Below are 20,953 nucleotides of genomic sequence, written 5' to 3' on the forward strand. Positions count from 1 at the left end.
GTCTTATATAAAGTTCAGACGGAACTTTGCACGTGTCATAGTGGAGACCTCAGGAGCCAGAGCCAGCTTTCTGACATCATAATGGGGCCTCAGAGATAAAAGCCTGGGCCCAGGCAGTGTTGGTCAGTGCTGCTCAGCAGGCAGCACTGGACTGGATTAAAGCTGATACAAGGTGTGAAAGGAGAAGGGGTGGCAGTGGGCATGCACTTACTGCTGCTGCTGCTGCTGCCAGTGTTTGCACGGCAGGAGGGCATTTGGGCGTTGCCAGGAAGGCGTTTTTATGTCGATTCCTCCTCTTTCAGCACTGCATTGTGGTGCAAGCAAAAGAAGCAAAACGCGCGGCACGTTCGGGTTATCGCTTCTCGGCCTTTTGGCTAAGATCAAGTGTAGTATCTGTTCTTATCAGTTTAATATCTGATACGTCCCCTATCTGGGGACCATATATTAAATGGATTTTTAGAACAGGGAGATGGAAATAGAGCTTGCTCTGTCCACTCCACGCATTGACCTGGTATTGCAGTATTTCCAGGACCGGTGCACCCTTTCCTTATGTGTTTACTAAAATCAGATTCCAAAAGTGCTTTTTGTGTTTGCCATTGTTTTTGTCTTTCGGATGGGATCTCCCCTTTTAATCCCATTATTTCAACACCTGTTGGACAATGCATTTGTACAGTCATGTGTGATAATGAGCTAATTTATTAAATGCAATTAATTAATACATTGCCACCTCTTGTTTTGTGTCGTCTGTGTTTCTGTGTTTCCGGCATTTCACATTGGAACAGCTCATTCACCTTCCTTGTCTTCTCTCCGCCCTCCCTCCTAGGTAGGTTAAAGAGCTGCACCTGAGCCAGCCACTGATTGATGCAGCACCATAGTCAAATAGTGGAGTGGAGTAGGGGAACAGCAAACAGAAGAGGCTGGACGCAGCTGCAGGCTTAAGGGAAGCCGACATGACCGTCCTGGTAGGGAAAGGGTTAATGTTACGAGGTCAGGGAAAGTTGAAGGAGCTGAAGGAGGGACGGGGAGGAGTTAAGGGGGGCGGGGGGGGGGCCGTTGCTGTGCTTCCCGCTGTTTCTCGGCATTGAGCCGGAAGCAGCGGGAGGAGTAACACACAGTAAGCAAAGCTCCCCGTTGCCTGGCTCTTTAGTAATGGCAGAGGCCCTGATTTTAGAGCGGCTGCGTGCCGCTGCTGTGCACCACGGTCCCGGATGGCTGGAGGAGACCGTGGCTGCATTAACGCGGATCCCGGACGCCGTTTCGCCACGCCGGGCACGGCGTTCGGGGTCTGTTGTAAGGGACAGGCTCCCCTCCCCCGGCCCCCTTACGAGCATGGCTATGGCGGAGGGGGGGGAGTCGGCAACAACCGCTCCTGCGCTGGGCAGGCAGAGAGCGGTGCCAGGGGTGACGGCGATGCGGGCTGTGTCGACCCGTCCCTCTCGGCGGTCCCGACCTCCAGAGCGCCTTAGTCCGGAGGTAGTCCCGCGGACACGGCGTCGCAGAGGGAGCCCGATCCCGGACGCTGCAGGCCAGGCAGCTGGGAGGACCGCCCCTTCCCAGGCCCTGCGTCCTGGCAGGAATCCCAGGCCGCGACGGGGTCCGGCGGTAAGCAGGGAGTCGCAGGCTGGGCTCCCTGTCACCCCTCCCCCATCAGATGGAAGATGTCGAGAGCAAGGTACGGCCGCCCCGCATGGTGATGTTCCGGCCAGGGGGCAGGCTTCGTCAGGATCATCTAGACGGACGACTAGATCTGCAGCGACATCGAGGCAACAGGTCCGGTCGGAAGTCTGGGTCCCGGCGGTCGGGCGGCAGGTTGCCGGCCCATCGGTCAGCGCGTCCTCATCCCCTTTCCGAAGATGTCGTTGGGAGGGACAGTCGTCGGCGAGAGAAGAACTGGAGGAAGGTGAACTGGACGTCTATCGTCGAGGTCAGGATGGTCCGGCTGACGGGAACACAGCGCCTGTGCAGCCCGGTGAGTGTATAACTCCATTATTGTCTTATCCAGCGATTTTTATGTCGGGTGTCGGCGGGGGGGCTGCTAGCATAGCATCGGGGGCCGGTAGTGGCGCGGGCGGACGCGACGGAGCGGGTTTGGCAGATTTAGTGGGTTGCTTACGGGAGCTGGTGGGGCGCCTTGATAGGGCCGCGGCGCCGGTAGTAATGGAAGTGTCCCCTGCGGTAGTTTGGGAAGGCCCCAGGGACGTGGGATCGTTGCAGGCGCGTCCTGTGGTGGCGGTTAGAGAGGCGGTCGCGGTGTCGGTGCAGACTGAGGCACAGAAGGACGGCGATCGAGTGCGCATGGACGATCGTGCTCGGGGGGAGGTGTATGTTTGTTTTGAGGGTCCGTTGGGGGCGCATTTAAAGCAGGAGGTGCGTGATCGGATCTGGAAAGATGAATACGTTGAAATTTGTTCTCTCTTGCCGCTGGCTAAATTCAATTTGGATAAGAGCAAGCGGGATGAGAGTAAAAAGGACGAGGAGGAACGGCGGCGGTATAGGCTTATCCCGCAGACGTTCGTTAATTGGTCGCAGGCGTTCGCCATATTGGCTAGTGTGATAGGGGAAAAGGCGCCGGAAAATTGTTCGGCGTTATTTTGTTATTTTGATGCTATTGGGGAGGCTCATAGGGCGTATGGGGGTCAGGCGTGGCTGCGATATGATGAGCAATTCCGTCAGCGGAAGGCGGTTCGGCCGGCGATTCGGTGGGACCAGAAGGATATTGCTCTCTGGTTACGGGTTACGGCTCCGGTTAGGCAGCCCGTTCCCGGGAGCGGTGGCCAGGGAGGCCAGTCTAGTCAGAGTGGACCAAGCGGCGGGGGAAAGGCAGGGTTTTGCTGGCAATTCAATGAAGGCCAGTGCAAGTTTGGGGCCACGTGCAAGTTCAAGCACGTGTGCTCCGAGTGTAATGGTGCATCACACGGGGCGGCAAAATGTCTGCGAAAAAAGAGGTCCGGGAACCAGCACGGGGCTGGTCAAGGGGGTGTCGCCGGTGAGGGTGGAAAGGATGGCCCTTTATCTAAATGAGTATCCGGATAGGGCGGCAGCTAGGTTGCTTTATGAAGGGTTTAGTGTTGGTTTTTGTTATTCCTCCGCCTCCTTGTGAGGTTCCGGTTACGGGGAGAAATTTAAAATCGGCTTACTTGCATGTGGAAGTCGTGTCGAAAAAGTTGTTAAAAGAAGTTTCGTTGGGGCGCATGTCGGGGCCATTTGTGGAGTCGCCGGTGAAAGATTTAGTTGTGTCCCCTTTGGGTATTGTCCCTAAACGCGAGCCCGGAAAGTTTCGTTTGATTCAACATTTATCGTATCCCAAAGGTTCGTCGGTAAATGACGGGATTGATCACGAGTTGTGCTCCGTAGTTTATACCTCATTCGATAAGGCGGTGGGGTTAGTGCGGGCTGCGGGTCCTGGGGCGCTGCTAGCAAAAACTGACATCGAGGCGGCGTTCAGGTTGTTGCCGGTCCATACAGAAAGCAACGGCTGTTGGGTTGTTTTTGGAATGGGGCCTTTTACGTGGATCAGTGCCTTCCGATGGGGTGTTCCCTTTCTTGTGCATACTTCGAGGCGTTTAGTAGCTTCGTGGAGTGGGTAAAGAGGGGAGTATCCGGGGTCGACTCGTTGATCCATTACTTAGATGATTTGTTATGCGTTGGCCCGGGGGGTTCGCCGGTTTGCGGTAATTTGCTTCATGCTCTACAGAAGGTGGCGAGGGATTTTGGGATTCCTTTGGCGCCGGAAAAAAACAAAAAAAAAAAAAAAAAAAAAAAACGGAGGGCCCGGTAGCGACGATTTGTTTTTTGGGAATCGAAATAGACTCGGTGGCAATGGAGTGTCGTCTCCCGGCGGATAAGTTGGGTGCTTTGAGGCTGGAGGTTCAACGGGCTTGTAGAATGAAGAAAGTGACGCTGAGGGAGCTTCAGTCGCTGCTGGGGAAGTTGAATTTCGCCTGCCGGATTATGCCGATGGGGAGGGTGTTTGGTAGGAGGTTGGCGGCGGCAACGGTGGGAGTGCGTGCGCCGCATCATTTTGTGCGGCTCAAGGAGGAGTACCGTGCTGATCTTCAGGTTTGGAATGACTTCTTGGGCCAGTTCAATGGTCGCTCGCTATGGATGGCCCCAGCGCAGGATACGAGTGTTTTGAATATTTTCACGGATGCGGCTGGGGCGGGTGGTTTTGGAGCTTACGGGGGAGGTCCGTGGTGCGCAGGTCAATGGCCGGCTAGCTGGGTGTCCAGTGGACTCACGCGGAATCTGGCCCTGCTCGAGCTGTTTCCCATCGGGGTGGCGGCTACCATTTGGGGGGACAGGCTCAGGGATAAGAAGGTCCGTTTTTTACTGCGACAACATGGGGGTGGTGCTTGCCATTAATAACATCACGGCGTCCTTTCCTCCGGTAGTTCAATTGTTGCGACATTTAGTGTTGGTATGTTTGTCGTTGAACGCGTGGGTGGTGGCGGTGCATGTCCCGGGTGTACGGAATTGTATCGCTGATGCTCTTTCTCGCTCGCAGTGGGACCGGTTTCGGCAATTGGCACCGGGAGCGGAACGTCTCGGTTTGGCTTGTCCGCAGCATCTTTGGGATCTGGTCTCGGTCCTGTAGAACAATTGGTACAAAGGTCTTTGGCGCGCACGACGTGGAGTGCTTATGCTGCTTGTTGGAGGCAGTGGGAGGAAGGGGTAAGAGAGTTGGGTGACGTCAATACGGATAGAGACAGGTGGGTGGCACTTTTGTACTGGTTAGGGGACGCCTGGGAGGCGGGGTTTTCAGTGGCGAAGGTGAACCGGTTCATGTCTGCGGTGGCGTTTGGGTTTAAGTTGCGGGGCTTTCAGGATGTATCGAAGGAATTTCTGGTATCGCAGGCTTTGAAGGGGTTGCGCCCCGGGGTCGGTTATGTGCCCAGTAGAGTGCATGCGGGGTTTTACGCCAAACAGGGGGTCTCCAGATTTGCCTTTGTTACGTCATGTGGACGGGTCGTTTTTGTCCAGGTTTCAGTTTGGAGCTGTATTTAAAAAATGTTTGACGGCGGTTGGTGTCGCGGCAGGCTCATATTCATCTCATTCCTTCAGGATTGGCGCAGCAACAGAAGCGGGGCGCTGGGGGTTGGATGATGAGGGGGTGAGGCGTATTGGTCGTTGGGAGTCCAACAGGTTTAAGTCCTATGTCCGCCCCCATATGTTATGAATTTTGCTGTTAACGCTTTACAAATGTTATATGGTGGTGCCTAATTGTTTTTTCAGTTTCAGATTCGCCTCCGTGTTTGGTGTGGTTGATGGGTCATTCTTACGTGCACTGGGGGGCTTTGAGGGCGGACGTCCGCCCGAATGGTCGCCAGTTGCGCATTCCGCGACAGGATGCGGTTGTGCATTGGCTGGGTTTTAGAGGTATGTCGTGGAGCAGGGTGTTGGCGGAATTCCAGACATATGCTCGGCTTGATAGGGTTCCGGAGGTCTTAGTGTTGCACGTGGGTGGGAATGACTTAGGAGTCCGCACCTTTCGTGAGTTGGTGCGGGATACCAAACATGATATGTTGTGTTTGTGGGTATCTTATCCCAAGTTGGTGATAGTGTGGTCGGACATAGTCCCAAGAAAGCATTGGCGGTTAGCTAGATCTGTGGAGAGAGTCAATAAGGCTCGCATTAAAGTTAATCGGGCGGTGTCCCGTTTTGTGGCAAAAAACGGGGGCATTTGCGTGAGGCATAGGGATTTGGAGTCAGGAGTGGGGAATTTCTGGAGGAGTGACGGGGTTCATCTGACCGAGGTTGGCATTGATCTTTGGAGCTTGGCGATAGCAGAAGGAATAGAAAGGGCGGTGGTGGTGTGGAGGAACTCACAGGCTTAAGGTGGTCAAGGCCTGTTTCGCTGTGGCGGGGGGAGTCCTTGAGGCCAGTCAGTACAAAATGGTGGGGGGGTCGCATCGGGGGTATGCGTCCCCCAAAAAAGGTACATGGTTGAAGACTTCATCGGGTGGTATCCCTTTGAAGTGGTCTTCTGGTAGAAGGTATATCACTTGAAGGCTTCATCGGGTGTTATCCCTTTGAAGTGGACTTCTAGTGGTCGGTATATCACTTGAGGGCTTCATCGGGTGTTATCCCCTTGAAGTGGACTTCTAGTGGTCGGTATATCACTGGAGGGCTTCATCGGGTGTTATCCCCTTGAAGTGGACTTCTAGTGGTTGGAGCCATCTGCAGAGGTGAACGGTGCTTCCGAGCTGGTTTACGGCTGGAGGTAATTGGTGGTTTGCAGATGGCTAATTCGGTGTGTTCTTTAAAAAGGACTATCTGAGGGGGCTTCAAGGACTTCCTCTGCTCGGGTTAATGTTATGACCCATGTTGGGTCATGTGAATTATTAGGAGGAATTCTCTGGTGGATTCCTAACTAGTTATCCGAATGTTTCGGATTTAAATTGTTTTTATAAAACTGTGAAATTAATAAACGGCTGCTGTGGCCATTTCACATCCAACCTCGGTGTCATGTGTCGTTACTAAATGGGGATGGGGGATAGTATGGTTTAAGGTTAACACACGACTCTACCTAGGCAGGTCAAGAAGAGGCTGGACGCAGCTGCAGGCTTAAGGGAAGCCGACATGACCGTCCTGGTAGGGAAAGGGTTAATGTTACGAGGTCAGGGAAAGTTGAAGGAGCTGAAGGAGGGACGGGGAGGAGTTAAGGGGGGCGGGGGGGGGGCCGTTGCTGTGCTTCCCGCTGTTTCTCGGCATTGAGCCGGAAGCAGCGGGAGGAGTAACACACAGTAAGCAAAGCTCCCACCCTCCCACCCTTGTTTTGTTACTCTTTAGGTCTTATGTACGTCTGGCTATGAGCGTTGTGTTTTTATTTTGTGTGCTTGTTTAACATGTTTTTCTTTTTTCCGGAGTAGGTTCTGTTGTCATGGCAGCTGGCGGGGGGAGTCCTTGAGGCCAGTCAGTACAAAATGGTGGGGGGGTCGCATCGGGGGTATGCGTCCCCCAAAAAAGGTACATGGTTGAAGACTTCATCGGGTGGTATCCCTTTGAAGTGGTCTTCTGGTAGAAGGTATATCACTTGAAGGCTTCATCGGGTGTTATCCCTTTGAAGTGGACTTCTAGTGGTCGGTATATCACTTGAGGGCTTCATCGGGTGTTATCCCCTTGAAGTGGACTTCTAGTGGTCGGTATATCACTGGAGGGCTTCATCGGGTGTTATCCCCTTGAAGTGGACTTCTAGTGGTTGGAGCCATCTGCAGAGGTGAACGGTGCTTCCGAGCTGGTTTACGGCTGGAGGTAATTGGTGGTTTGCAGATGGCTAATTCGGTGTGTTCTTTAAAAAGGACTATCTGAGGGGGCTTCAAGGACTTCCTCTGCTCGGGTTAATGTTATGACCCATGTTGGGTCATGTGAATTATTAGGAGGAATTCTCTGGTGGATTCCTAACTAGTTATCCGAATGTTTCGGATTTAAATTGTTTTTATAAAACTGTGAAATTAATAAACGGCTGCTGTGGCCATTTCACATCCAACCTCGGTGTCATGTGTCGTTACTAAATGGGGATGGGGGATAGTATGGTTTAAGGTTAACACACGACTCTACCTAGGCAGGTCAAGCCATTAAAGCAGCCAGCCCGCCCGCCCGCCCGTCACAATGGACCTACCTGTGTACACTAGATGGATGTGATGGAATGTACTGTGGTCCCTACATTTCAAGAAGAAGTAAGAATTGCAGTTGCAACAAACCCTTGCTTGCCTACAAAGAGAGCAGCAATTTGGATTTGTTACTATGTTACCTGGAAGAATAACAAACTGTGCAAGGATGGAGGTTGTAGGAGCAAGGAGAACAAGTTGTCTGTAAAGTTGGTGGATGCCTATTTTCCATTTTGCAGTCCCTTGTCTCCCGCTTGTGGCCTCCTGGAGGCAACTAGCTGTGCAAAAAAAAGACAGCCTGGGGGCCGGCTGTTGCAGTGTTGCCCTCTCAGGCAACACTGAGTGACTGACTGAGCCGCACCGTCTTATATAAAGTTCAGACGGAACTTTGCACGTGTCATAGTGGAGACCTCAGGAGCCAGAGCCAGCTTTCTGACATCATAATGGGGCCTCAGAGATAAAAGCCTGGGCCCATGCAGTGTTGGTCAGTGCTGCTCAGCAGGCAGCACTGGACTGGATTAAAGCTGATACAAGGTGTGAAAGGAGAAGGGGTGGCAGTGGGCATGCACTTACTGCTGCTGCTGCTGCTGCTGCTGCTGCTGCTGCTGCTGCCAGTGTTTGCACGGCAGGAGGGCATTTGGGCGTTGCCAGGAAGGCGTTTTTATGTCGATTCCTCCTCTTTCAGCACTGCATTGTGGTGCAAGCAAAAGAAGCAAAACGCGCGGCACGTTCGGGTTATCGCTTCTCGGCCTTTTGGCTAAGATCAAGTGTAGTATCTGTTCTTATCAGTTTAATATCTGATACGTCCCCTATCTGGGGACCATATATTAAATGGATTTTTAGAACAGGGAGATGGAAATAGAGCTTGCTCTGTCCACTCCACGCATTGACCTGGTATTGCAGTATTTCCAGGACCGGTGCACCCTTTCCTTATGTGTTTACTAAAATCAGATTCCAAAAGTGCTTTTTGTGTTTGCCATTGTTTTTGTCTTTCGGATGGGATCTCCCCTTTTAATCCCATTATTTCAACACCTGTTGGACAATGCATTTGTACAGTCATGTGTGATAATGAGCTAATTTATTAAATGCAATTAATTAATACATTGCCACCTCTTGTTTTGTGTCGTCTGTGTTTCTGTGTTTCCGGCATTTCACATTGGAACAGCTCATTCACCTTCCTTGTCTTCTCTCCGCCCTCCCTCCTAGGTAGGTTAAAGAGCTGCACCTGAGCCAGCCACTGATTGATGCAGCACCATAGTCAAATAGTGGAGTGGAGTAGGGGAACAGCAAACAGCCATTAAAGCAGCCAGCCCACCCGCCCGCCCGCCCGTCACAATGGACCTACCTGTGTACACTAGATGGATGTGATGGAATGTACTGTGGTCCCTACATTTCAAGAAGAAGTAAGAATTGCAGTTGCAACAAACCCTTGCTTGCCTACAAAGAGAGCAGCAATTTGGATTTGTTACTATGTTACCTGGAAGAATAACAAACTGTGCAAGGATGGAGGTTGTAGGAGCAAGGAGAACAAGTTGTCTGTAAAGTTGGTGGATGCCTATTTTCCATTTTGCAGTCCCTTGTCTCCCTCTTGTGGCCTCCTGGAGGCAACTAGCTGTGCAAAAAAAAGACAGCCTGGGGGCCGGCTGTTGCAGTGTTGCCCTCTCAGGCAACACTGAGTGACTGACTGAGCCGCACCGTCTTATATAAAGTTCAGACGGAACTTTGCACGTGTCATAGTGGAGACCTCAGGAGCCAGAGCCAGCTTTCTGACATCATAATGGGGCCTCAGAGATAAAAGCCTGGGCCCAGGCAGTGTTGGTCAGTGCTGCTCAGCAGGCAGCACTGGACTGGATTAAAGCTGATACAAGGTGTGAAAGGAGAAGGGGTGGCAGTGGGCATGCACTTACTGCTGCTGCTGCTGCTGCTGCCAGTGTTTGCATGGCAGGAGGGCATTTGGGCGTTGCCAGGAAGGCGTTTTTATGTCGATTCCTCCTCTTTCAGCACTGCATTGTGGTGCAAGCAAAAGAAGCAAAACGTGCGGCACGTTCGGGTTATCGCTTCTCGGTCTTTTGGCTAAGATCAAGTGTAGTATCTGTTCTTATCAGTTTAATATCTGATACGACCCCTATCTGGGGACCATATATTAAATGGATTTTTAGAACAGGGAGATGGAAATAGAGCTTGCTCTGTCCACTCCACGCATTGACCTGGTATTGCAGTATTTCCAGGACCGGTGCACCCTTTCCTTATGTGTTTACTAAAATCAGATTCCAAAAGTGCTTTTTGTGTTTGCCATTGTTTTTGTCTTTCGGATGGGATCTCCCCTTTTAATCCCATTATTTCAACACCTGTTGGACAATGCATTTGTACAGTCATGTGTGATAATGAGCTAATTTATTAAATGCAATTAATTAATACATTGCCACCTCTTGTTTTGTGTCGTCTGTGTTTCTGTGTTTCCGGCATTTCACATTGGAACAGCTCATTCACCTTCCTTGTCTTCTCTCCGCCCTCCCTCCTAGGTAGGTTAAAGAGCTGCACCTGAGCCAGCCACTGATTGATGCAGCACCATAGTCAAATAGTGGAGTGGAGTAGGGGAACAGCAAACAGCCATTAAAGCAGCCAGCCCACCCGCCCGCCCGCCCGTCACAATGGACCTACCTGTGTACACTAGATGGATGTGATGGAATGTACTGTGGTCCCTACATTTCAAGAAGAAGTAAGAATTGCAGTTGCAACAAACCCTTGCTTGCCTACAAAGAGAGCAGCAATTTGGATTTGTTACTATGTTACCTGGAAGAATAACAAACTGTGCAAGGATGGAGGTTGTAGGAGCAAGGAGAACAAGTTGTCTGTAAAGTTGGTGGATGCCTATTTTCCATTTTGCAGTCCCTTGTCTCCCTCTTGTGGCCTCCTGGAGGCAACTAGCTGTGCAAAAAAAAGACAGCCTGGGGGCCGGCTGTTGCAGTGTTGCCCTCTCAGGCAACACTGAGTGACTGACTGAGCCGCACCGTCTTATATAAAGTTCAGACGGAACTTTGCACGTGTCATAGTGGAGACCTCAGGAGCCAGAGCCAGCTTTCTGACATCATAATGGGGCCTCAGAGATAAAAGCCTGGGCCCAGGCAGTGTTGGTCAGTGCTGCTCAGCAGGCAGCACTGGACTGGATTAAAGCTGATACAAGGTGTGAAAGGAGAAGGGGTGGCAGTGGGCATGCACTTACTGCTGCTGCTGCTGCTGCTGCCAGTGTTTGCATGGCAGGAGGGCATTTGGGCGTTGCCAGGAAGGCGTTTTTATGTCGATTCCTCCTCTTTCAGCACTGCATTGTGGTGCAAGCAAAAGAAGCAAAACGCGCGGCACGTTCGGGTTATCGCTTCTCGGCCTTTTGGCTAAGATCAAGTGTAGTATCTGTTCTTATCAGTTTAATATCTGATACGTCCCCTATCTGGGGACCATATATTAAATGGATTTTTAGAACAGGGAGATGGAAATAGAGCTTGCTCTGTCCACTCCACGCATTGACCTGGTATTGCAGTATTTCCAGGACCGGTGCACCCTTTCCTCATGTGTTTACTAAAATCAGATTCCAAAAGTGCTTTTTGTGTTTGCCATTGTTTTTGTCTTTCGGATGGGATCTCCCCTTTTAATCCCATTATTTCAACACCTGTTGGACAATGCATTTGTACAGTCATGTGTGATAATGAGCTAATTTATTAAATGCAATTAATTAATACATTGCCACCTCTTGTTTTGTGTCGTCTGTGTTTCTGTGTTTCCGGCATTTCACATTGGAACAGCTCATTCACCTTCCTTGTCTTCTCTCCGCCCTCCCTCCTAGGTAGGTTAAAGAGCTGCACCTGAGCCAGCCACTGATTGATGCAGCACCATAGTCAAATAGTGGAGTGGAGTAGGGGAACAGCAAACAGCCATTAAAGCAGCCAGCCCGCCCGCCCGCCCGCCCGTCACAATGGACCTACCTGTGTACACTAGATGGATGTGATGGAATGTACTGTGGTCCCTACATTTCAAGAAGAAGTAAGAATTGCAGTTGCAACAAACCCTTGCTTGCCTACAAAGAGAGCAGCAATTTGGATTTGTTACTATGTTACCTGGAAGAATAACAAACTGTGCAAGGATGGAGGTTGTAGGAGCAAGGAGAACAAGTTGTCTGTAAAGTTGGTGGATGCCTATTTTCCATTTTGCAGTCCCTTGTCTCCCTCTTGTGGCCTCCTGGAGGCAACTAGCTGTGCAAAAAAAAGACAGCCTGGGGGCCGGCTGTTGCAGTGTTGCCCTCTCAGGCAACACTGAGTGACTGACTGAGCCGCACCGTCTTATATAAAGTTCAGACGGAACTTTGCACGTGTCATAGTGGAGACCTCAGGAGCCAGAGCCAGCTTTCTGACATCATAATGGGGCCTCAGAGATAAAAGCCTGGGCCCAGGCAGTGTTGGTCAGTGCTGCTCAGCAGGCAGCACTGGACTGGATTAAAGCTGATACAAGGTGTGAAAGGAGAAGGGGTGGCAGTGGGCATGCACTTACTGCTGCTGCTGCTGCTGCTGCTGCCAGTGTTTGTACGGCAGGAGGGCATTTGGGCGTTGCCAGGAAGGCGTTTTTATGTCGATTCCTCCTCTTTCAGCACTGCATTGTGGTGCAAGCAAAAGAAGCAAAACGCGCGGCACGTTCGGGTTATCGCTTCTCGGCCTTTTGGCTAAGATCAAGTGTAGTATCTGTTCTTATCAGTTTAATATCTGATACGTCCCCTATCTGGGGACCATATATTAAATGGATTTTTAGAACAGGGAGATGGAAATAGAGCTTGCTCTGTCCACTCCACGCATTGACCTGGTATTGCAGTATTTCCAGGACCGGTGCACCCTTTCCTTATGTGTTTACTAAAATCAGATTCCAAAAGTGCTTTTTGTGTTTGCCATTGTTTTTGTCTTTCGGATGGGATCTCCCCTTTTAATCCCATTATTTCAACACCTGTTGGACAATGCATTTGTACAGTCATGTGTGATAATGAGCTAATTTATTAAATGCAATTAATTAATACATTGCCACCTCTTGTTTTGTGTCGTCTGTGTTTCTGTGTTTCCGGCATTTCACATTGGAACAGCTCATTCACCTTCCTTGTCTTCTCTCCGCCCTCCCTCCTAGGTAGGTTAAAGAGCTGCACCTGAGCCAGCCACTGATTGATGCAGCACCATAGTCAAATAGTGGAGTGGAGTAGGGGAACAGCAAACAGCCATTAAAGCAGCCAGCCCGCCCGCCCGCCCGTCACAATGGACCTACCTGTGTACACTAGATGGATGTGATGGAATGTACTGTGGTCCCTACATTTCAAGAAGAAGTAAGAATTGCAGTTGCAACAAACCCTTGCTTGCCTACAAAGAGAGCAGCAATTTGGATTTGTTACTATGTTACCTGGAAGAATAACAAACTGTGCAAGGATGGAGGTTGTAGGAGCAAGGAGAACAAGTTGTCTGTAAAGTTGGTGGATGCCTATTTTCCATTTTGCAGTCCCTTGTCTCCCTCTTGTGGCCTCCTGGAGGCAACTAGCTGTGCAAAAAAAAGACAGCCTGGGGGCCGGCTGTTGCAGTGTTGCCCTCTCAGGCAACACTGAGTGACTGACTGAGCCGCACCGTCTTATATAAAGTTCAGACGGAACTTTGCACGTGTCATAGTGGAGACCTCAGGAGCCAGAGCCAGCTTTCTGACATCATAATGGGGCCTCAGAGATAAAAGCCTGGGCCCAGGCAGTGTTGGTCAGTGCTGCTCAGCAGGCAGCACTGGACTGGATTAAAGCTGATACAAGGTGTGAAAGGAGAAGGGGTGGCAGTGGGCATGCACTTACTGCTGCTGCTGCTGCTGCTGCTGCTGCTGCCAGTGTTTGCACGGCAGGAGGGCATTTGGGCGTTGCCAGGAAGGCGTTTTTATGTCGATTCCTCCTCTTTCAGCACTGCATTGTGGTGCAAGCAAAAGAAGCAAAACGCGCGGCACGTTCGGGTTATCGCTTCTCGGCCTTTTGGCTAAGATCAAGTGTAGTATCTGTTCTTATCAGTTTAATATCTGATACGTCCCCTATCTGGGGACCATATATTAAATGGATTTTTAGAACAGGGAGATGGAAATAGAGCTTGCTCTGTCCACTCCACGCATTGACCTGGTATTGCAGTATTTCCAGGACCGGTGCACCCTTTCCTTATGTGTTTACTAAAATCAGATTCCAAAAGTGCTTTTTGTGTTTGCCATTGTTTTTGTCTTTCGGATGGGATCTCCCCTTTTAATCCCATTATTTCAACACCTGTTGGACAATGCATTTGTACAGTCATGTGTGATAATGAGCTAATTTATTAAATGCAATTAATTAATACATTGCCACCTCTTGTTTTGTGTCGTCTGTGTTTCTGTGTTTCCGGCATTTCACATTGGAACAGCTCATTCACCTTCCTTGTCTTCTCTCCGCCCTCCCTCCTAGGTAGGTTAAAGAGCTGCACCTGAGCCAGCCACTGATTGATGCAGCACCATAGTCAAATAGTGGAGTGGAGTAGGGGAACAGCAAACAGCCATTAAAGCAGCCAGCCCGCCCGCCCGCCCGCCCGTCACAATGGACCTACCTGTGTACACTAGATGGATGTGATGGAATGTACTGTGGTCCCTACATTTCAAGAAGAAGTAAGAATTGCAGTTGCAACAAACCCTTGCTTGCCTACAAAGAGAGCAGCAATTTGGATTTGTTACTATGTTACCTGGAAGAATAACAAACTGTGCAAGGATGGAGGTTGTAGGAGCAAGGAGAACAAGTTGTCTGTAAAGTTGGTGGATGCCTATTTTCCATTTTGCAGTCCCTTGTCTCCCTCTTGTGGCCTCCTGGAGGCAACTAGCTGTGCAAAAAAAAGACAGCCTGGGGGCCGGCTGTTGCAGTGTTGCCCTCTCAGGCAACACTGAGTGACTGACTGAGCCGCACCGTCTTATATAAAGTTCAGACGGAACTTTGCACGTGTCATAGTGGAGACCTCAGGAGCCAGAGCCAGCTTTCTGACATCATAATGGGGCCTCAGAGATAAAAGCCTGGGCCCAGGCAGTGTTGGTCAGTGCTGCTCAGCAGGCAGCACTGGACTGGATTAAAGCTGATACAAGGTGTGAAAGGAGAAGGGGTGGCAGTGGGCATGCACTTACTGCTGCTGCTGCTGCTGCTGCTGCCAGTGTTTGCATGGCAGGAGGGCATTTGGGCATTGCCAGGAAGGCGTTTTTATGTCGATTCCTCCTCTTTCAGCACTGCATTGTGGTGCAAGCAAAAGAAGCAAAACGCGCGGCACGTTCGGGTTATCGCTTCTCGGCCTTTTGGCTAAGATCAAGTGTAGTATCTGTTCTTATCAGTTTAATATCTGATACGTCCCCTATCTGGGGACCATATATTAAATGGATTTTTAGAACAGGGAGATGGAAATAGAGCTTGCTCTGTCCACTCCACGCATTGACCTGGTATTGCAGTATTTCCAGGACCGGTGCACCCTTTCCTTATGTGTTTACTAAAATCAGATTCCAAAAGTGCTTTTTGTGTTTGCCATTGTTTTTGTCTTTCGGATGGGATCTCCCCTTTTAATCCCATTATTTCAACACCTGTTGGACAATGCATTTGTACAGTCATGTGTGATAATGAGCTAATTTATTAAATGCAATTAATTAATACATTGCCACCTCTTGTTTTGTGTCGTCTGTGTTTCTGTGTTTCCGGCATTTCACATTGGAACAGCTCATTCACCTTCCTTGTCTTCTCTCCGCCCTCCCTCCTAGGTAGGTTAAAGAGCTGCACCTGAGCCAGCCACTGATTGATGCAGCACCATAGTCAAATAGTGGAGTGGAGTAGGGGAACAGCAAACAGCCATTAAAGCAGCCAGCCCGCCCGCCCGCCCGCCCGTCACAATGGACCTACCTGTGTACACTAGATGGATGTGATGGAATGTACTGTGGTCCCTACATTTCAAGAAGAAGTAAGAATTGCAGTTGCAACAAACCCTTGCTTGCCTACAAAGAGAGCAGCAATTTGGATTTGTTACTATGTTACCTGGAAGAATAACAAACTGTGCAAGGATGGAGGTTGTAGGAGCAAGGAGAACAAGTTGTCTGTAAAGTTGGTGGATGCCTATTTTCCATTTTGCAGTCCCTTGTCTCCCTCTTGTGGCCTCCTGGAGGCAACTAGCTGTGCAAAAAAAAGACAGCCTGGGGGCCGGCTGTTGCTTTGTTGCCCTCTCAGGCAACACTGAGTGACTGACTGAGCCGCACCGTCTTATATAAAGTTCAGACGGAACTTTGCACGTGTCATAGTGGAGACCTCAGGAGCCAGAGCCAGCTTTCTGACATCATAATGGGGCCTCAGAGATAAAAGCCTGGGCCCAGGCAGTGTTGGTCAGTGCTGCTCAGCAGGCAGCACTGGACTGGATTAAAGCTGATACAAGGTGTGAAAGGAGAAGGGGTGGCAGTGGGCATGCACTTACTGCTGCTGCTGCTGCTGCCAGTGTTTGCACGGCAGGAGGGCATTTGGGCGTTGCCAGGAAGGCGTTTTTATGTCGATTCCTCCTCTTTCAGCACTGCATTGTGGTGCAAGCAAAAGAAGCAAAACGCGCGGCACGTTCGGGTTATCGCTTCTCGGCCTTTTGGCTAAGATCAAGTGTAGTATCTGTTCTTATCAGTTTAATATCTGATACGTCCCCTATCTGGGGACCATATATTAAATGGATTTTTAGAACAGGGAGATGGAAATAGAGCTTGCTCTGTCCACTCCACGCATTGACCTGGTATTGCAGTATTTCCAGGACCGGTGCACCCTTTCCTTATGTGTTTACTAAAATCAGATTCCAAAAGTGCTTTTTGTGTTTGCCATTGTTTTTGTCTTTCGGATGGGATCTCCCCTTTTAATCCCATTATTTCAACACCTGTTGGACAATGCATTTGTACAGTCATGTGTGATAATGAGCTAATTTATTAAATGCAATTAATTAATACATTGCCACCTCTTGTTTTGTGTCGTCTGTGTTTCTGTGTTTCCGGCATTTCACATTGGAACAGCTCATTCACCTTCCTTGTCTTCTCTCCGCCCTCCCTCCTAGGTAGGTTAAAGAGCTGCACCTGAGCCAGCCACTGATTGATGCAGCACCATAGTCAAATAGTGGAGTGGAGTAGGGGAACAGCAAACAGCCATTAAAGCAGCCAGCCCGCCCGCCCGCCCGCCCGCCCGTCACAATGGACCTACCTGTGTACACTAGATGGATGTGATGGAATGTACTGTGGTCCCTACATTTCAAGAAGAAGTAAGAATTGCAGTTGCAACAAACCCTTGCTTGCCTACAAAGAGAGCAGCAATTTGGATTTGTTACTATGTTACCTGGAAGAATAACAAACTGTGCAAGGATGGAGGTTGTAGGAGCAAGGAGAACAAGTTGTCTGTAAAGTTGGTGGATGCCTATTTTCCATTTTGCAGTCCCTTGTCTCCCTCTTGTGGCCTCCTGGAGGCAACTAGCTGTGCAAAAAAAAGACAGCCTGGGGGCCGGCTGTTGCAGTGTTGCCCTCTCAGGCAACACTGAGTGACTGACTGAGCCGCACCGTCTTATATAAAGTTCAGACGGAACTTTGCACGTGTCATAGTGGAGACCTCAGGAGCCAGAGCCAGCTTTCTGACATCATAATGGGGCCTCAGAGATAAAAGCCTGGGCCCAGGCAGTGTTGGTCAGTGCTGCTCAGCAGGCAGCACTGGACTGGATTAAAGCTGATACAAGGTGTGAAAGGAGAAGGGGTGGCAGTGGGCATGCACTTACTGCTGCTGCTGCTGCTGCCAGTGTTTGCACGGCAGGAGGGCATTTGGGCGTTGCCAGGAAGGCGTTTTTATGTCGATTCCTCCTCTTTCAGCACTGCATTGTGGTGCAAGCAAAAGAAGCAAAACGCGCGGCACGTTCGGGTTATCGCTTCTCGGCCTTTTGGCTAAGATCAAGTGTAGTATCTGTTCTTATCAGTTTAATATCTGATACGTCCCCTATCTGGGGACCATATATTAAATGGATTTTTAGAACAGGGAGATGGAAATAGAGCTTGCTCTGTCCACTCCACGCATTGACCTGGTATTGCAGTATTTCCAGGACCGGTGCACCCTTTCCTTATGTGTTTACTAAAATCAGATTCCAAAAGTGCTTTTTGTGTTTGCCATTGTTTTTGTCTTTCGGATGGGATCTCCCCTTTTAATCCCATTATTTCAACACCTGTTGGACAATGCATTTGTACAGTCATGTGTGATAATGAGCTAATTTATTAAATGCAATTAATTAATACATTGCCACCTCTTGTTTTGTGTCGTCTGTGTTTCTGTGTTTCCGGCATTTCACATTGGAACAGCTCATTCACCTTCCTTGTCTTCTCTCCGCCCTCCCTCCTAGGTAGGTTAAAGAGCTGCACCTGAGCCAGCCACTGATTGATGCAGCACCATAGTCAAATAGTGGAGTGGAGTAGGGGAACAGCAAACAGCCATTAAAGCAGCCAGCCCGCCCGCCCGCCCGCCCGTCACAATGGACCTACCTGTGTACACTAGATGGATGTGATGGAATGTACTGTGGTCCCTACATTTCAAGAAGAAGTAAGAATTGCAGTTGCAACAAACCCTTGCTTGCCTACAAAGAGAGCAGCAATTTGGATTTGTTACTATGTTACCTGGAAGAATAACAAACTGTGCAAGGATGGAGGTTGTAGGAGCAAGGAGAACAAGTTGTCTGTAAAGTTGGTGGATGCCTATTTTCCATTTTGCAGTCCCTTGTCTCCCTCTTGTGGCCTCCTGGAGGCAACTAGCTGTGCAAAAAAAAGACAGCCTGGGGGCCGGCTGTTGCAGTGTTGCCCTCTCAGGCAACACTGAGTGACTGACTGAGCCGCACCGTCTTATATAAAGTTCAGACGGAACTTTGCACGTGTCATAGTGGAGACCTCAGGAGCCAGAGCCAGCTTTCTGACATCATAATGGGGCCTCAGAGATAAAAGCCTGGGCCCAGGCAGTGTTGGTCAGTGCTGCTCAGCAGGCAGCACTGGACTGGATTAAAGCTGATACAAGGTGTGAAAGGAGAAGGGGTGGCAGTGGGCATGCACTTACTGCTGCTGCTGCTGCTGCTGCTGCTGCTGCTGCCAGTGTTTGCACGGCAGGAGGGCATTTGGGCGTTGCCAGGAAGGCGTTTTTATGTCGATTCCTCCTCTTTCAGCACTGCATTGTGGTGCAAGCAAAAGAAGCAAAACGCGCGGCACGTTCGGGTTATCGCTTCTCGGCCTTTTGGCTAAGATCAAGTGTAGTATCTGTTCTTATCAGTTTAATATCTGATACGTCTCCTATCTGGGGACCATATATTAAATGGATTTTTAGAACAGGGAGATGGAAATAGAGCTTGCTCTGTCCACTCCACGCATTGACCTGGTATTGCAGTATTTCCAGGACCGGTGCACCCTTTCCTTATGTGTTTACTAAAATCAGATTCCAAAAGTGCTTTTTGTGTTTGCCATTGTTTTTGTCTTTCCGATGGGATCTCCCCTTTTAATCCCATTATTTCAACACCTGTTGGACAATGCATTTGTACAGTCATGTGTGATAATGAGCTAATTTATTAAATGCAATTAATTAATACATTGCCACCTCTTGTTTTGTGTCGTCTGTGTTTCTGTGTTTCCGGCATTTCACATTGGAACAGCTCATTCACCTTCCTTGTCTTCTCTCCGCCCTCCCTCCTAGGTAGGTTAAAGAGCTGCACCTGAGCCAGCCACTGATTGATGCAGCACCATAGTCAAATAGTGGAGTGGAGTAGGGGAACAGCAAACAGCCATTAAAGCAGCCCGCCCGCCCGTCACAATGGACCTACCTGTGTACACTAGATGGATGTGATGGAATGTACTGTGGTCCCTACATTTCAAGAAGAAGTAAGAATTGCAGTTGCAACAAACCCTTGCTTGCCTACAAAGAGAGCAGCAATTTGGATTTGTTACTATGTTACCTGGAAGAATAACAAACTGTGCAAGGATGGAGGTTGTAGGAGCAAGGAGAACAAGTTGTCTGTAAAGTTGGTGGATGCCTATTTTCCATTTTGCAGTCCCTTGTCTCCCTCTTGTGGCCTCTTGGAGGCAACTAGCTGTGCAAAAAAAAGACAGCCTGGGGGCCGGCTGTTGCAGTGTTGCCCTCTCAGGCAACACTGAGTGACTGACTGAGCCGCACCGTCTTATATAAAGTTCAGACGGAACTTTGCACGTGTCATAGTGGAGACCTCAGGAGCCAGAGCCAGCTTTCTGACATCATAATGGGGCCTCAGAGATAAAAGCCTGGGCCCAGGCAGTGTTGGTCAGTGCTGCTCAGCAGGCAGCACTGGACTGGATTAAAGCTGATACATGGTGTGAAAGGAGAAGGGGTGGCAGTGGGCATGCACTTACTGCTGCTGCTGCTGCTGCTGCTGCTGCTGCTGCTGCTGCCAGTGTTTGCACGGCAGGAGGGCATTTGGGCGTTGCCAGGAAGGCGTTTTTATGTTGATTCCTCCTCTTTCAGCACTGCATTGTGGTGCAAGCAAAAGAAGCAAAACGCGCGGCACGTTCGGGTTATCGCTTCTCGGCCTTTTGGCTAAGATCAAGTGTAGTATCTGTTCTTATCAGTTTAATATCTGATACGTCCCCTATCTGGAGACCATATATTAAATGGATTTTTAGAACAGGGAGATGGAAATAGAGCTTGCTCTGTCCACTCTACGCATTGACCTGGTATTGCAGTATTTCCAGGACCGGTGCACCCTTTCCTTATGTGTTTACTAAAATCAGATTCCAAAAGTGCTTTTTGTGTTTGCCATTGTTTTTGTCTTTCGGATGGGATCTCCCCTTTTAATCCCATTATTTCAACACCTGTTGGACAATGCATTTGTACAGTCATGTGTGATAATGAGCTAATTTATTAAATGCAATTAATTAATACATTGCCACCTCTTGTTTTGTGTCGTCTGTGTTTCTGTGTTTCCGGCATTTCACATTGGAACAGCTCATTCACCTTCCTTGTCTTCTCTCCGCCATCCCTCCTAGGTAGGTTAAAGAGCTGCACCTGAGCCAGCCACTGATTGATGCAGCACCATAGTCAAATAGTGGAGTGGAGTAGGGGAACAGCAAACAGCCATTAAAGCAGCCAGCCCGCCCGCCCGCCCGCCCGCCCGTCACAATGGACCTACCTGTGTACACTAGATGGATGTGATGGAATGTACTGTGGTCCCTACATTTCAAGAAGAAGTAAGAATTGCAGTTGCAACAAACCCTTGCTTGCCTACAAAGAGAGCAGCAATTTGGATTTGTTACTA

The 20,953-nt window shown here is 49.7% G+C and overlaps 11 non-coding genes across 11 annotated transcripts; all 11 read left to right on the plus strand.

The window, feature by feature from the left end:
* The first annotated feature begins 354 nt into the window (after positions 1-354).
* Positions 355-545, plus strand: LOC142720337 (U2 spliceosomal RNA). The gene has a single exon (XR_012873126.1). It is a non-coding gene; the product is annotated as a U2 spliceosomal RNA (small nuclear RNA).
* A 7,799-nt stretch (positions 546-8,344) lies between these two features.
* Positions 8,345-8,535, plus strand: LOC142720338 (U2 spliceosomal RNA). The gene has a single exon (XR_012873127.1). It is a non-coding gene; the product is annotated as a U2 spliceosomal RNA (small nuclear RNA).
* Positions 8,536-9,660: 1,125 nt separating this feature from the next.
* LOC142720420 (U2 spliceosomal RNA) lies at positions 9,661-9,851 on the plus strand. Its single transcript, XR_012873208.1, has one exon. It is a non-coding gene; the product is annotated as a U2 spliceosomal RNA (small nuclear RNA).
* A 1,125-nt stretch (positions 9,852-10,976) lies between these two features.
* On the plus strand, positions 10,977-11,167 carry LOC142720339 (U2 spliceosomal RNA). The gene has a single exon (XR_012873128.1). It is a non-coding gene; the product is annotated as a U2 spliceosomal RNA (small nuclear RNA).
* A 1,128-nt stretch (positions 11,168-12,295) lies between these two features.
* Positions 12,296-12,486, plus strand: LOC142720341 (U2 spliceosomal RNA). Its single transcript, XR_012873129.1, has one exon. It is a non-coding gene; the product is annotated as a U2 spliceosomal RNA (small nuclear RNA).
* Positions 12,487-13,616: 1,130 nt separating this feature from the next.
* On the plus strand, positions 13,617-13,807 carry LOC142720343 (U2 spliceosomal RNA). The gene has a single exon (XR_012873131.1). It is a non-coding gene; the product is annotated as a U2 spliceosomal RNA (small nuclear RNA).
* A 1,128-nt stretch (positions 13,808-14,935) lies between these two features.
* Positions 14,936-15,126, plus strand: LOC142720344 (U2 spliceosomal RNA). The gene has a single exon (XR_012873132.1). It is a non-coding gene; the product is annotated as a U2 spliceosomal RNA (small nuclear RNA).
* A 1,122-nt stretch (positions 15,127-16,248) lies between these two features.
* Positions 16,249-16,439, plus strand: LOC142720345 (U2 spliceosomal RNA). The gene has a single exon (XR_012873133.1). It is a non-coding gene; the product is annotated as a U2 spliceosomal RNA (small nuclear RNA).
* A 1,126-nt stretch (positions 16,440-17,565) lies between these two features.
* On the plus strand, positions 17,566-17,756 carry LOC142720346 (U2 spliceosomal RNA). Its single transcript, XR_012873135.1, has one exon. It is a non-coding gene; the product is annotated as a U2 spliceosomal RNA (small nuclear RNA).
* A 1,137-nt stretch (positions 17,757-18,893) lies between these two features.
* Positions 18,894-19,084, plus strand: LOC142720383 (U2 spliceosomal RNA). Its single transcript, XR_012873172.1, has one exon. It is a non-coding gene; the product is annotated as a U2 spliceosomal RNA (small nuclear RNA).
* Positions 19,085-20,215: 1,131 nt separating this feature from the next.
* Positions 20,216-20,406, plus strand: LOC142720418 (U2 spliceosomal RNA). The gene has a single exon (XR_012873206.1). It is a non-coding gene; the product is annotated as a U2 spliceosomal RNA (small nuclear RNA).
* Positions 20,407-20,953: the final 547 nt, after the last annotated feature.

Source organism: Rhinoderma darwinii, unplaced genomic scaffold (assembly GCF_050947455.1).
Source record: "Rhinoderma darwinii isolate aRhiDar2 unplaced genomic scaffold, aRhiDar2.hap1 Scaffold_498, whole genome shotgun sequence".
In the NCBI taxonomy this organism is placed as follows: domain Eukaryota; kingdom Metazoa; phylum Chordata; class Amphibia; order Anura; family Rhinodermatidae; genus Rhinoderma; species Rhinoderma darwinii.